Genomic DNA, 14201 nt, shown 5'->3' with positions numbered 1-14201 from the left:
AGCCCGCGACCTCGGTCCCAACACCCTTGTCACCGGAGGAGCATGTGATGAGTGACGTTCCCTGCGACAGGAGGGCCACCCGGCCTGGGCTGTCACGGTCCCGAAAGGCCTTTAGATTTTCTCCAAAAGACACTATATATAGCATAGATATTCTGTCATGGTGGAATAAAGTCAAACCGTTCAGTGGTAAACTAAGAAGTTACAGAACTTTGTGTCCCATTTGGGAATGGCCTTTATTAAAAACATGAAAGGAAAAAAAAAAAAAAAAAAAGGAAGAGTCCCCAGTCTCTTGAGCCCTAAAAGGCCCTAAAATCACTCCAGCCTCATACTAAACTTGGTGTGCTCTTGAGGTTAGCCTGCGGCCCATGTTGGCTGATGCATGCCAGGAGTGTATTTTTCATTCTTTTAATGACTCACACTTGGAAAGTAAGCGCTCCTATCTTTTGTTATTAAGATGTTAAAACTGGGGTGATCAGTGCTTGTTTGTAGCGTTAGTTCCGCAGGTGGCTGTGTAGACTTGAGCTATTCATTTGCCCCCGGGTTTCACCTCATTTGAATCCTAGTCGCAAGGCTGTATGGCTTCTTAAATCCTGTTGTGAGGAGGTAGTATAGCACCGTGGTCGAGAGCTCAGATGCTGAGTCAGGGGCAAACCTGAGTCAAATCACTTAATTACTGTAAAGCGTTTAGCAGATTGTGTTCAACTAAGTCCTTAAGAGAGAGGGTAGCAATTATCAGAGTGGATGGACGATTTTAAGTACCAATGATTTTTTTTTTTTAACTTGTTAATCAAGGCAATTTAAAGTAAAAATGTTTTTAAATTAAGTATGAAAAGTCCCCATTTCCAATAAGATTGAGTTGCCTGGCACTTGATGCGTTAAGTTACAACACCAGAGTTACCAATAATAAAACGGTATTTTGTGCTTACATAGTTTTTATTACTAAGAAGCTTATACAGCTTCATGGACTTCCCCTCCCTAACTGCTGAATCTTGAGGTGAGGCGTAGTGTGGTAATTGCAGACACAACTAGTGATTTCCTAAGCCCTAACAGTGAGTCAGTGCGACGCAAGAGCCTATGTAGGAAGTCCAGCCTGGGTGCCTCCACGCCACCCCAGGAGGATGAATTAAAATTGTCGTAGGAACCACAAATTAATATTTTCTGACTTGACTTTTGTTTACCATTCCAACCACAGTGCGACATAAAATTTTTGCTATTCAATATAGACGCAGGGCCTGAATGTTCCTAATATTTACAAGAGACTTTTTTTTTTAAAAGGGTGGGTGTGAAATAAAGATACTAGACATAATGTTCTTCTGTAGGTTTAAAAGACTTAAGTAGAGGAATGGAAACATAATGTGGCCTTTGCTGTTTGGCTCTGGGAGGAACAGCTAACGGCTCGGCTCTCCTCTACCTGGCATCCAGCTTTCCGTAATGACTATTATTCACAGAGCCAGTCTGGTCACGAGGCATTCATTCCGACTGACCCAGAGAAGGTCTGGGATGGAGCTGAGCTACCGTGACTCGTGTTGCATGGTTATGCGCCTCGGGACACCTGTTTCACTAGCGATGTTTTGAAAATAAAGGGAAAAGGCCACCCCACTCAAAAGATAAGCTGCCAAGTGTATTTGGAGGAAGAGGCTCCTATTATGTTTCCCTCCCTTGGAGATGTATTTTATCCCCTCCCGCCCTCCAGTGTTCAGTCTAACCCAGGGTATTGTGCACAGCACTGCAGGGGTTACAAAGGTGAGTTAAGACACACACCATGCCCTTGAAGATCTTGCAGGATGACACGGGCCAAAAGGAAGGATTCCGCGTCCTCAAAGGACCAGCTACAATGCTGTGATTCAGCATGATTCAGGATTCTTTCAAATGAGTGCCAGTGGAGCAGCAATATCTGCCAACTCCTCATTTCCGCCTAAAATGCCCAACTGTCCAGCACAGGCCTTAGATCCTGCTGTTAAATGGAGGTGATACCGTGTATATCCTTCTAAACCCTTCCATGTCTTGTTTCCCCTGCCAACGGGGCAATAGTCTCTGACTTTGCTTGGAAAGTATGCAACTAAGGTTAAGGAGAATAAGTTGTTTCCACCTCTCATGCAGGCTTCTAAAGCAGAAACATAGCTTACTAAGCTAAATCCTGAAATAGAAAGCAGTTATACAGTAATAGCTAATAGGTGGGCTTCCCTGGTGGCGCAGTGGTTGAGAATCTGCCTGCCAAGGCAGGGGACACGGGTTCGAGCCCTGGTCTGGGAAAATCCCACATGCCGCGGAGCAACTAGGCCCACGAGCCACAACTACTGAGCCTGCGCATCTGGAGCCTGTGCTCCGCAACAAGAGAGGCCGCGATAGTGAGAGGCCCACGCACCGAGATGAAGAGTGGCCCCCACTTGCAGCAACTAGATAAAGCCCTTGCACAGAAACGAAGACCCAACACAGCCAAAAATAAATAAATAAATAATAAAAACAAAGGAATTCCCTTAAAAAAATAGCTAATAAGTAATATAGTGAGAGTTCTTATTACAGTGCCTGGCATAAAGTAATTACTGTAAAGTATTATCCATCATTATTATTATCATTATCTGCTGAGTGCTTACTATACACCAGGCATTGTTTATAACCTCTTTGTAAGTTTTCACAAAACCCCTGTGAGATAAATACTTTTATTACCCCTATGGGGAAATAGGTCCAGAGAATTTAAGTAGTCTGCCCAAGGTCAGAGAGTAAATAAATGACTGGGCAGGCTTCAAACAAGGGCGGCTGAAGTGCTTCACACAAAGCTTCCAGCCTCCCGGTAGTTACTGAGACCGAATCCTGCAATTTCCCATTGACTCCTTAAAGTGACAGAGTGGGGAAGGATAGCTGATGACAAGGAAAGTATCAAACACTGACTAATCATTTAGTGAGCTTTCTATTGGTTGGCTTCCTCCTCTGTGACCTTATGTTGAAACTATCTCTACTTCTGCAAACTAAGTGGTAAAAGAAAAACTTTATTTGCAAATAGTTTAAAAGTTTCAAAATAAAACCACCCATCTTTTTTTAATTAACAGAGAAGTAGATGCATTCATTTTTAAAAAGTAATTTCAGGACTTCCCTGGTGGTCCAGTGGTTAAGACTCCGTGCTCCTAATGCAGGGGGCCCGGGTTCGACCCCTGGTCAGGGAATTAGATCCCATATGCCGCAACTAAAAGATCCCGCATGCCACAACTAACAGCCCGCATGCCTCAGTGAAGATCCCTCGTGTTGCAACTAAGACCCGGTGCAGCCAAATAAATAAATAAATATATATTTTAAAGTAATTTCATGTCAAGCATCTACATTATTTAAACTTTGAAATAGGTAGTGAATAGCAAGATAATGGTGTGTTTCTGTTGTTTCCAAAGAGTATTTTACAAGATGTCTCACGTTGTGTTTTGAGAGAGCATTATACAGTGCAAAATTGGATCATGTAGCTCTCAATCTATAAACATAATGTAATTGATTTTTAAAGATTAAAGTTAAAAAGAACTATTATATAATTGGGTATATTAGGATCTAAAACCTAGAAGGACATTTAGTCTAATCTCATAGTATTTAGTCTAATCCTCTCATTTTAAATTTAAATTTAAAGAAGACCTATAGAATTGCACAGAGTTCCTACAAGTGCTAAAAAGAACTGATGTTTCTTCAGCCATAGAAAAGAAAGAAATAATGCCATTTGCAGCAACATGGATGGACCTAGAGATTATCATATACGTGAAGTAAGTCAGAAACAGAAAGACAAATACCATATGATATCACTTATATGTGGAATCTAAAATATGACACCAATGAACTTATGTACGAAACAGAAATAGACTCACATAGAGAATAGACTTGTGGTTGCCAAGGGGGAGGGGGTTGGGGGAGGGATGGATTGGGAGTTTGGGATTCGCAGCAAACTGGTATAGATAGAATGGATAAATAACAAGGTCCTCCTATACAGCACAGGAAACTATATTCAATATCCTGTGATAAACTATAATGGAAAAAAATGTGTGTGTGTATATATATATATATATACACACACACACCAGAATCACTTTTCTGTACAGTAGAAATTAACACATTATAAATCAACTATACTTCAATAACATACATACATTTTTTTTTTTTTTTTTTTTTTTTTTTTTGCGGTACGCGGGCCTCTCACTGTTGCGGCCTCTCCCGTTGCGGAGCACAGGCTCCGGACGCGCAGGCTCAGCAGCCACGGCTCACGGGCCCAGCCGCTCCGCGGCACGTGGGATCCTCCCGGACCGGGGCACGAACCCGTGTCCCCTGCATCGGCAGGCGGACTCCCAACCACTGCGCCACCAGGGAAGCCCACATACATTCTTTTAATGTGAAAAAAAAAATGATGTTTTTACTATGAAAACAGGTGCCACCCACATGTCATAAAGGCTGTTAGCTGTGCCTGTGCCCTGATTAGGCCAGTTAACTGCAGTGGAGGTAGGAAAAGGAGGCCCCAAATCTAATCCTATACATTTCTTCATTGTGTCTCCTGCCCTTCTCTGTGGAAATTTACACAAATGGCCATTCTAGTTTCTAAATTAGTAACTTATGAGTTTGGCAAGGATGAATCCATAATCAATTTCTCAACCTTGAGAAATATACTCAGACTTGAATTTAAGAAACATAAACTTTAGACGCTGCATTTTCATAAGGACTATGAAAATGTCCTCCAATTATAACTACAAAAGAGAATGTTTGAATTTATACCTGGCTGAAGAATGGCTTTTAGGTAATTAAATATTACAGTTACAGCTAATGTTCCCTTTAACCATCCCTACCCCAAGGCCCACGTCTTTCTCTTCCTCCCAATATCATGCAAATGGTATATATCCTTCTGGCCCATTTTTTATATTACATAAATAAATGTATGTATACATTAAATGTATAAACTTGGACAGACTATTTAAATATAAAATTTTTATAAACATGTAAAATTTATAATATATTCTGTAACTTATGTATCCCCATATGTATAAATTATATAAAATTTATATCATCTATACTATGAATAATTTAATTATATAAATGTAGGTTATATATATCAAACAGTACATACATAGTATCATATCTATCTGCTTACTTGTTTGTGTTCCCTTACAAGAACCTAAGAGCTGCAAGGCAGGGACTTTGTCTTGCTTTGTCTGTTTTCTGCTGTACTTCCACCTCCTAGAATGGCTCCCTATACATGAAAGGCACTTAACATAGTTGCTGAATGAATCAATATCAATTTTTATCTTGCTTTTTAAATTTGGTATTATGTTTCTGAGATCTGTCTATCCATATAAATGTATATACACACATATATCTGTATTCTTTTCTAGTTCATTATTTTTTTACTGCTGTGTATTATAGATATACTATATGTTACTTATCCATTTCCATAGCCATTTCCCTAATGGAGGGTATTTATGTTATTTCCCCTCCTTTGCTATTATACAATGTTGTAATAAGCACCCTTGCGTACAGGTCTCCTCAGGCACATGTGGGAGGGTTTCTCTATGGTACACAAACCCAGAGGAGAGGTGCTGGCAGCGAACAGGCTGTATTTTACGTTTCTCTGGTCGCCCACCATGTGACTCTCAAAGTGGCCATACCAAATTATACTCCCAGCTGCAGTGGCTAAGGGTGCCATGTTTCTCAAATCTTTGCCAACATTTTATACCGCGAGGTGATTTAATTTTTGCCTATCTGATGGGTGCAACACGGGGTCTCTCTTGTTTGTTTGCTTCTATTGAGATAATTGTAGATTCACGTGTAGCTGAAAGAAATAATACAGAGAGATCAGATGTACGCTTTACCCAACTTCCCCCAATAGTAACATCTTGCATAATACAATGTCACCATCAGGATATTGAAGTCGATACTGCCCACTGACTCTGTTCAGCTGTCCTCAGTTTTACTTGTACTCTGTGGGTGTGTTGTTCTTTACAAGTACGTCTCATGCATAGGTCTGTGCATCCATCTCTGCACTCAAGAGACTGAACGGCTGCAACGTTGAGTTCCTGCGGAACTCAAAGACATGTATGCCATGTATATCTCTTGAGGAGGAACTAGGACTCTATTTTATGGCTGAACTATTGTTTCTTGACTGCTTTTCCTTTATTCCTGCGTTCCCTCACTTCCCTTAAGATCCTTCATTACTGAGACCTGTTCCAAGGCAAGCACTGTGGCCAGGCTTCCATCCCAACACGGCTTAGGCCAAAAATGGCTTCTCTTATGTCAAGAAAGCCATGCCTGGTTCTCCTTCTCCAGAGACCACCTGCCCTGCCTGGTTACACAGTCTTCAAGTATTACAAATAAAGCTGCTGTGAACATTTGTGTAAAGGCTTTTGTGTGCACATGCTTCCACCTGGTATCTTGTCTTTTTCCCACATCACAGTGAGGTTGAACACACTTCACGTATTTGTAGGCCATTCAAGTTTCCCCTTGTGAGAAAGACTGATTTGCTCATTTTTTTCGATTTTGTTGTCTGCCATTTTCCTACTGACTTGAAAGAGTTCTTTATATGCTCTGGATACCAATCCTTTGTCGGTTATACGATGTTGTGTTTATTGACGGTTTAGTGGTCACTGTTTCTCAAAGTGATGTATGTAAAGAGTCAGAATTGATAGAGAGTTTCTGAAACTTGCATTTGGATGAAGGGAGCGAGGGGTTTCATTCAGGCTGCCCACACTGTGTTCGGGGAGACGGCTGCCCTCTCCCCAACGCTCTGTAGCACCACCTTTGCCTCTGTTATATGCCAACTATGTTTTAACGGTGGCATGCCGGATGCCAGCCAGAGAGCATCAAAGCCTCTGCCTGCTGCAGGGCAAATGCCAGGCATCCTTACGTTTGCTTTTCACAAACGCTTTGCCTCATGCAGAGGAGGCATTCAGACGCGTTATTGCATCACAAACCCATTGCTTCTCAGCATTTCGACCCTCGGAAGCTGCTGACTTCATGATGTACTTTCTTCACGATGCTGCCATTTTCCCCAGCGCTGCAGCCAGAATTTAGAAGCCTGACTCACCCTCCAGCCAGCCACCGGGGACGCTGATTATCCTGGTATGGTCAGTGCTCTCAAAGGGACTTTGATGGGGGAAATAGCTTCTGGACAAGCCCAAGCCAGTGCGACCTCAGGTAACAGGGAGGCCTTTTCTTTCCTGACTCTCATCTGCTCAGCCTCTTGTTCTTTCTGCCTTGGCAGATGCAGAAGGCTCGCTCCTGCAATCCTGGCCAGAAAGCTGCAGATTGTACGAGCCGGCAGAGCCAACACTGTCCTTCTGAGCTCAGAGAGCTGTCTTTGCCATCAGCACTGAAGTCCCGGCTGGGGGGGCAGCACCCACAGTGCAACGGTCTGCAGAACTGAGTTACAATTCCAAATTCAGATTGCGTTTTGATAGATTACCTTATAAAACATTCACTCTCAAAATTATCTTGATTATCTTTTATGCACATTGCAGTTCCCCAAATTGCAGTCGAGAAACTGATACACACAGTTTCTTATAATTTCCCCTCAACTCATAGAAAAACCATAAAGCCAGGTAACGGGATTTCGAGGAGCATGAAACTTATACCTATAAAGTGTTATACCAAATAAATATTAAAGAAAAGAAGCTTTGGATATTCAAAGGTCTGTGGTGAAGGTCAAATACTTATAATATATGAAAATGCTTTGCAAATTCCACACTGTTTTACCAAGGTAAACTGTGATTAAGATCAATTTCTGTTAGCCTGACACATGTCATGAAATTCTTTTTCTAGGGCTTCCCCGGTGACGCAGTGGTTAAGAATCTGCCTGCCAATGCAGGGGACAGGGGTTCGAGCCCTGGTCCCAGAAGATCCCACATGCCGCGAAGCAACTAAGCCCGTGCGCCACAACTACTGAGCCTGCGCTCTAGAGCCCGCAAGCCACAGCTACTGAGCCTGCGAGCCACAACTACGGAAGCCCACGTGCCTGGAGCCAGTGCTCCGCAACAAAGAGAAGCCACCGCAATGAGAAGCCCACGCACCGCAACAAAGAGTAGCCCCAGCTCGCCACAACTAGAGAAAGCCCGCGCGCAGCAACGGAGACCCAATGCAGCCAAAAATTTAAAAATTAATTAATTAATTTTTAGAAAGAAATTTTTTTTCTACACTGATTTATTACAAGTAAAGAAAATAGTTTGGACACATGAATAAGCAATCGTATTTTTCTTGCATTTGAAGAATGATTGGAAGTAATTTTTCCCTTTATTTAGGGGTTGGTTTCCTCATTTAATGCAATAGAAGTTCTCAGGGGACGACAACTGACTCTAAAAGTTACTGGTGCTGAAGATTTATCCAAAATGAAGTCTGCTTTGAGTGGCACAGAATTCAAAGACAGCTCTGGACCAAACTGAAGTGAGTAGTGAATTCAATCTTTTCTGTGCTTCCTCCTTTCTTCCTTCTGGACACTTCAAATCCACATCTAGTTTCCTAGGGATTTCCTGAGTTGACCAGGGCCAGTTCCTTCTCTCTTCCAGGTTGACTAGCCCCATTCCATCAGGGACTGCATTCAACCCACATATGCTACGATAATAATCACCTCATTTACATAGCATTTCATAGTTTGCACATAAAAATTCAGTCAGAATTTATTGTGAGATTATTACGTGCCACACTCTGCTGGGCAGTTCCACCTTTGTTACATTATTTAGTCGTTTGTCATCTTATTATTTGAATCTATGAGTTTTTTTAAAAAAATAAATTTATTTATTTATTTTTGGCTGCGTTGGGTCTTTGTTGATGCACGGGGGCTTTCTCTAGTTGCGGCGAGCGGGGGCTACTCTTTGTTGCAGTGAGCAGACTTCTCATTGCGGTGGCTTCTCTTGTTGCGGAGCATGGGCTCTAGGTGCGTGGGCTTCAGTAGTTGTGGCGTGCAGGCTCAGCAGTCATGGCTCGCAGGCTCCAGAGAGCAGGCTCAGTAGTTGCGGTGCATGGGCTTAGCTGCTCCGCAGCATGTGGGATCTTCCTGGACCAGGGATCGAATCCGTGTCCCCTACGTTGGCAGGCGGGTTTTTTTTTTTTTTTTGCGGTACGCGGGCCTCTCACCGTTGTGGCCTCTCCCGTTCCGGAGCACAGGCTCCGGACGCGCAGGCTCAGCGGCCACGGCTCACGGGCCCAGCCGCTCCGCGGCACGTGGGATCTTCCCGGGCCGAGGCACGAACCTGTATCCCCGGCATCGGCAGGCAGACTCTCACACTGCGCCACCAGGGAAGCCCGGCAGGCGGGTTCTTACTCACTGCACCACCAGGGTAGTCCTGAACCTATGAGGTTTAAAAATCTCATAGATTCAAGCACGACCTCTCTAGGTGGGATCTAGATATTTAAGTAGGAGACATTAGCACCCTAACCTACTGTTTTTCACAGGGTGAGATGCCTGGATGCTTTTGGTGGTATATGACAGGGCATCAACTAAAACTGAGCCGTATGGTAATAAAGTGTCATCTCAAGGAGAAAGCCTCAGTTTGGTGCTTACCAGCCTTTAACTCCTCTGTGACACTTTACCCACCCTGTGTTGAGTAGCCGTCTTGGATGTTATCATTTTATTGTGATAACATAATATACAAGTTATGCTGTTTTCTCACTTGTGCAGTAGCGTCTCCTCTTTTTTTTTTTCTTTTTGGACATACACACATATAGATGCTTTATTTTATGGCTGAACCATCTGAGAGAAAGTTGCAGATTTTGTACATTGTTTTTACAGAGATATAATTGACATATAACATTATATTAGTTTCAGGTATACACCACAATGATTCCATATTTGTATATATTGCAAAATGATCACCACGAAAGTCTAGTTAGCATCCTTCCCCACAGTTACTCATCTTTTCCTTGTGATGAGAACTTTTTTTAAAAAAAATTTATTTATTTATATTTATTTCTGGCTGCGTTGGGTCTTTTTTGCTGCGCACGGGCTTTCTCTAGTTGCGGCGAGAGGAGGCTACTCTTCCTTGCAGTGGCTTCTCTTGTTGCGGAGCACTGGCTCTAGGTGCGTGGGCTTCAGCAGTTGCAGCACATGGGCTCAGTAGTTGTGGCTCGCGGGCTCTAGAGCGCAGGCTCAGTAGTTGTGGCGCACGGGCTTAGTTGCTCCGTGGCATGTGGGATCTTCCCGGACCAGGGCTCGAACCTGTGTCTCCTGCATTGGCAGGAGGATTCTTAACCACTGCGCCACCAGCGAAGTCCTGATGAGAACTTTTAAGATCTAGTCTCTCGGAGGGATAAATCAGGAGTTTGGGATTAACACATACACACTACTATATATACATTAGATAACCAACAAGGACCTACAGTATAGCACGGGAACTCTACTCAATATTTTGTAATAACCTATAAGGGAAAGGAATCTGAAAAAATAAATATATGTGTATGTATGACTGAATGACTTTGCTGTATACCTGAAACTACCACAACACTGTAAATCAATTTTACTTCAATAAAAAAAAAAACCACTTCATACCAAAACAAAGACCTGTTCTCTCAACAACTTTCAAATACACAATACAGTATCATTAACTATATTCATCACGCTCTACATTCTATTCCCAGGACTTATTTATTTTATAACTGGGAGTTTGTACCTTTTGACCCCCTTCACTGATTTTCACCTACCCAACCCCTCACAACCCAGCAACCACCAATCTGTCCTCTGTTTCCATGAGCTCGATTTTTTTTTTAATTCCACATATAAGTGAGATCACATGGTATTAGTCTCCCTCTGGGTTATTTCACTTAGCATGATACCCTCGAGGTCCATCCATGCTGTTGCCAATGGCAAGATTTCCTCCTTTTTTACGGCTGCATAATATTCAGTTATTTATATGTACCAAAATTTCTGTAACCATTCATCTGTCAAAAGACACTTAGGTCGCTTCCACAAGTTTCCACTTAAAATCAGAATAAAATGTGAGTTACTCTAAAAATAAACATGAAGTAAATAAGAGCAGAGGAAGTACACCAATGTGAAGAGTCACAAGGATAGGTGGATGGGACAAAAGGGAGTCATGGCTGTGCCAGTGGAGCCAGCGTGGAAACTTAGTGAAATCCAGAGGACCGTCTATCGGCGGCGGAGGAGAGGAAAGCACCCAGGGCAGCATCTTCAGAGCCTGTCGCCTGGCCTGGGGTCTGCCTTTGGGCTCTGATGGGCCTTCAGGGTCCGCTGTCAGAGTAATCTGTGTGATAACCACGGTGGAAGAAAAGAGCCTCAAGAAATACACCACTGCCATTAGACGTAAAACCCAAGATTTTCTTGACTGTGGCAAGAAAGCTGTTGAAGAATCAACACAATGGTCAACTATCCTGGAGGATTGACAGTGTTTTAAATTGAGGGGAAAATAAGAGGGCAGAACCAAGTTCCTGCCGCTTCCGTCCTCTGTGTGCAGAGTCTTCAGACAGAAGAAGCTGGAGCAGGGCTGGCGCTGGGGCACTCGAATGTCTGCAGATTCGCAGGTCCACCAGCTTTTCCTGCTCCCTTGCTCTTCACGGGCAGCTGTCTGCAGGGCTGTTGGGTGGGGGTGGGGAGGGGGTGAAGTGTTAGCAGAAGGGACTTCGGAGAGGTCCAGCCCCTGCAGGTCGTGTATGTCTAAAAATCCAGTGTAGGTGGTAGGTGGAAGGTCTTTTTAGCCACAGGCAGCATCTCAAGTACAGAGCAGCAGTCTCACTCTGTGTGTGTGTGTGTGTGTGTGTGTGTGTGTGTGTGTGTGTGTGTGTGTGTGGTGTGTGTGTGGTGTGTGTGTGTGTGGTGTGTGTGTGTGTGTGTGTCTGTGGAAGAATTGGAAGAATAACACAGACGGTAAAACCCCCTCTCAAGATAAACAACCCCAAGTGTGTTGACTGGGCCTCAGGGGGATCTAAGACCCCACTGGAGGTGAAAGTTGTCTTTGATTTCTGGTTTTTATTTCCTTTTCACTCCCTTTCCCCTTCCTTACTATTATCTTTCCGGTACTCTTAGGTAGTGGCCCCAGCTGAATAGAGCCAATAAATCACTTTCCCCGGAGAGGTTAGGGGACATTAGCCAACAGTCTTAGCTTTTCCAGGGTTTCATCCATGGGTCCTTCTTGGAGACCCCATTAAAGCCTTTGTGGTAGATTTCACGGAGAGACTAGCAAATACAATCTCCTGAAGGCTGTTCACATCATAACTACAGACCCTTACCTACTTTCTTCTCCTACCATCTTTTAAGAGCTTTATACATTCTTCTATAAAGGACAGAACTTTGGGCTATTATATAGGGCCATAAACAATGAAACCGTAGTTTAAGATCTGCAATAGGGAAAAGAAGAGAATTCCGAAAAGTCAAATCAAAGGAAGTTGTGGAAAACACACGGCTTAGTTTCATTACATGATTCTAAACTGTAGACCCTCCAAGGTCAAGGGTAGGCAAGACGTGACTAAGGTTTACAGTGGCAGCTCCTAGCAGAGGTCTCCAGGGGACCATTCCGGAGTGCACGAGCACTGTCCCCGTGCACATCACCCCTGAGATCGCCCAAACTGCCTGAGATCCTCACAGCCGGCACGTCTCAGACCTCACGAGCAAGTTGCTAAGACGAGGCATGTTCCGCAGGCTTTTCCTGTTTCCTAAGTACCTTCCGACACCAGTCCAGTGACAACACCACTGGCATGGGCTTTACGCTGCCTTTGCGATGGTACAGCAGACAATGTGGAATCTCCAGAATCGATATCAACACAAATAGTTTGTAAATGGAACCGCCACACAAAGGGAAGGTTGACACTTATCTCACCAGAGAGGGTTGTGAGTTTACAACAATGTATGTCAGAAGTGCTTTTTACACTGTAAAGTGCTATCCATTTATTAGTCATTACTGCAATATCAGAAAACAACCCACAGGACCTTACAAAGAGTCATTATTCCAGGTCATTTTTACTCTCTGTAACGAAGCACTGATTCTCCAGCTTTTGTGATCAGTTAATCATTTTGGCAAAAATACCTCAAGACTTGCCATCTCATTCACTCTTACCATCCAATCCAAGACTTTTAGGAGAATAAGTGGGAAGAATAGAGCTATTTTTAATATCCAGATATGCTATAAAAGTCACCCTTTTAGGTCTGCCCTGGTGGTGCAGTGGTTAAGAATCCGCCTGCCTATGCAGGGGACACAGGTTCAATCCCAGGTCCGGGAAGATCCCACATGCCGCGGAGCAACTAAGCCCGTGCGCCACAACTACTGAGCCCGCACGCCTACAGCCTGTGCTCCGCAACAAGAGAAGCCCCGCCGCAGTGAGAAGCCCGTGCACCTCAATGAAGAGTAGCCCCCACTCGCCACAACTAGAGGAAAGCCTGTGCGCAGTAACGAAGAGCCAATGCAGCCAAATATAAATAAATAAAATTAATTTTTTTTTACAAGTCACCTTTTTTTTTTTTGCGGTACGTGGGCCTCTCACTGTTGTGGCCTCTCCCGTTGCGGAGCACAGGCTCCGGACGCGCAGGCTCAGCGGCCACGGGTTAAAGAAGGGGCCCAGCCGCTCCGCGGCACGTGGGATCCTCCCGGACCGGGGCACGAACCCGTGTCCCCTGAATCGGCAGGCGGACTCTCAACCACTGCGCCACCACGGAAGACAAAAGTTACCCTTTTATAATGTACAGTTAACTGGGTTTCAGTACTTTCACAAAGCCATGCAACCATTACCTAATTCCAGACATTTTTTTTTTTAGGGCAGCTTTAGGTTCAGAGCAAAATTGAGTGGAGAGTACAGAGCTCCCACATCCCTGCTCCAGAAATCTTGGCAGCCACCACTCATCTCACTATCTCCCTAGTTCTGCCTTTTCCAGCGTGTCCAAGAGTTGGAATCATACAGTTTGTAGCCTTTTCAGATGGGCTTCTTTCACTTACTCATATGCATTTCCGTTTTCTCCACAGCTTTTCATGGCTTGATAGCTCCTTGCTTTTTACTGCCAAATAATATTCCGTGGTCTGAAGGTACCACAGTTTATGCATATCCATTCATTTACTGAAGGGTGTCTTGGTTGCTTCCAAGTTTTGGCAATGATAAACAAATCTGCTACAAATGCCTGTGTGCAGGTTTTCCTGTTGACATAAACTTTCACCTCCTTTGGGTAAATACCAAGGAGTATGATCGCTGGATCATGCAGTAAGAGTATGTTTAGTTTCGTACGAGTCTGCCAAACCGTCTTACAAAGTGACTGCACCATT

At 43.7% G+C, this 14201-nt stretch overlaps 1 non-coding gene across 1 annotated transcript; it reads left to right on the top strand.

Moving 5' to 3' along the window:
* The first annotated feature begins 3088 nt into the window (after positions 1–3088).
* On the top strand, positions 3089–3161 carry TRNAR-CCU (transfer RNA arginine (anticodon CCU)). The gene has a single exon. It is a non-coding gene; the product is annotated as a tRNA-Arg (tRNA).
* Positions 3162–14201: the final 11040 nt, after the last annotated feature.

Source organism: Kogia breviceps, chromosome 10 (assembly GCF_026419965.1).
Source record: "Kogia breviceps isolate mKogBre1 chromosome 10, mKogBre1 haplotype 1, whole genome shotgun sequence".
Classification (NCBI taxonomy): Eukaryota; Metazoa; Chordata; class Mammalia; order Artiodactyla; family Physeteridae; genus Kogia; species Kogia breviceps.
The sequence above is the reverse complement of the archived record's forward strand: the minus strand, read 5'-3'. Positions and strand labels throughout refer to the sequence as shown.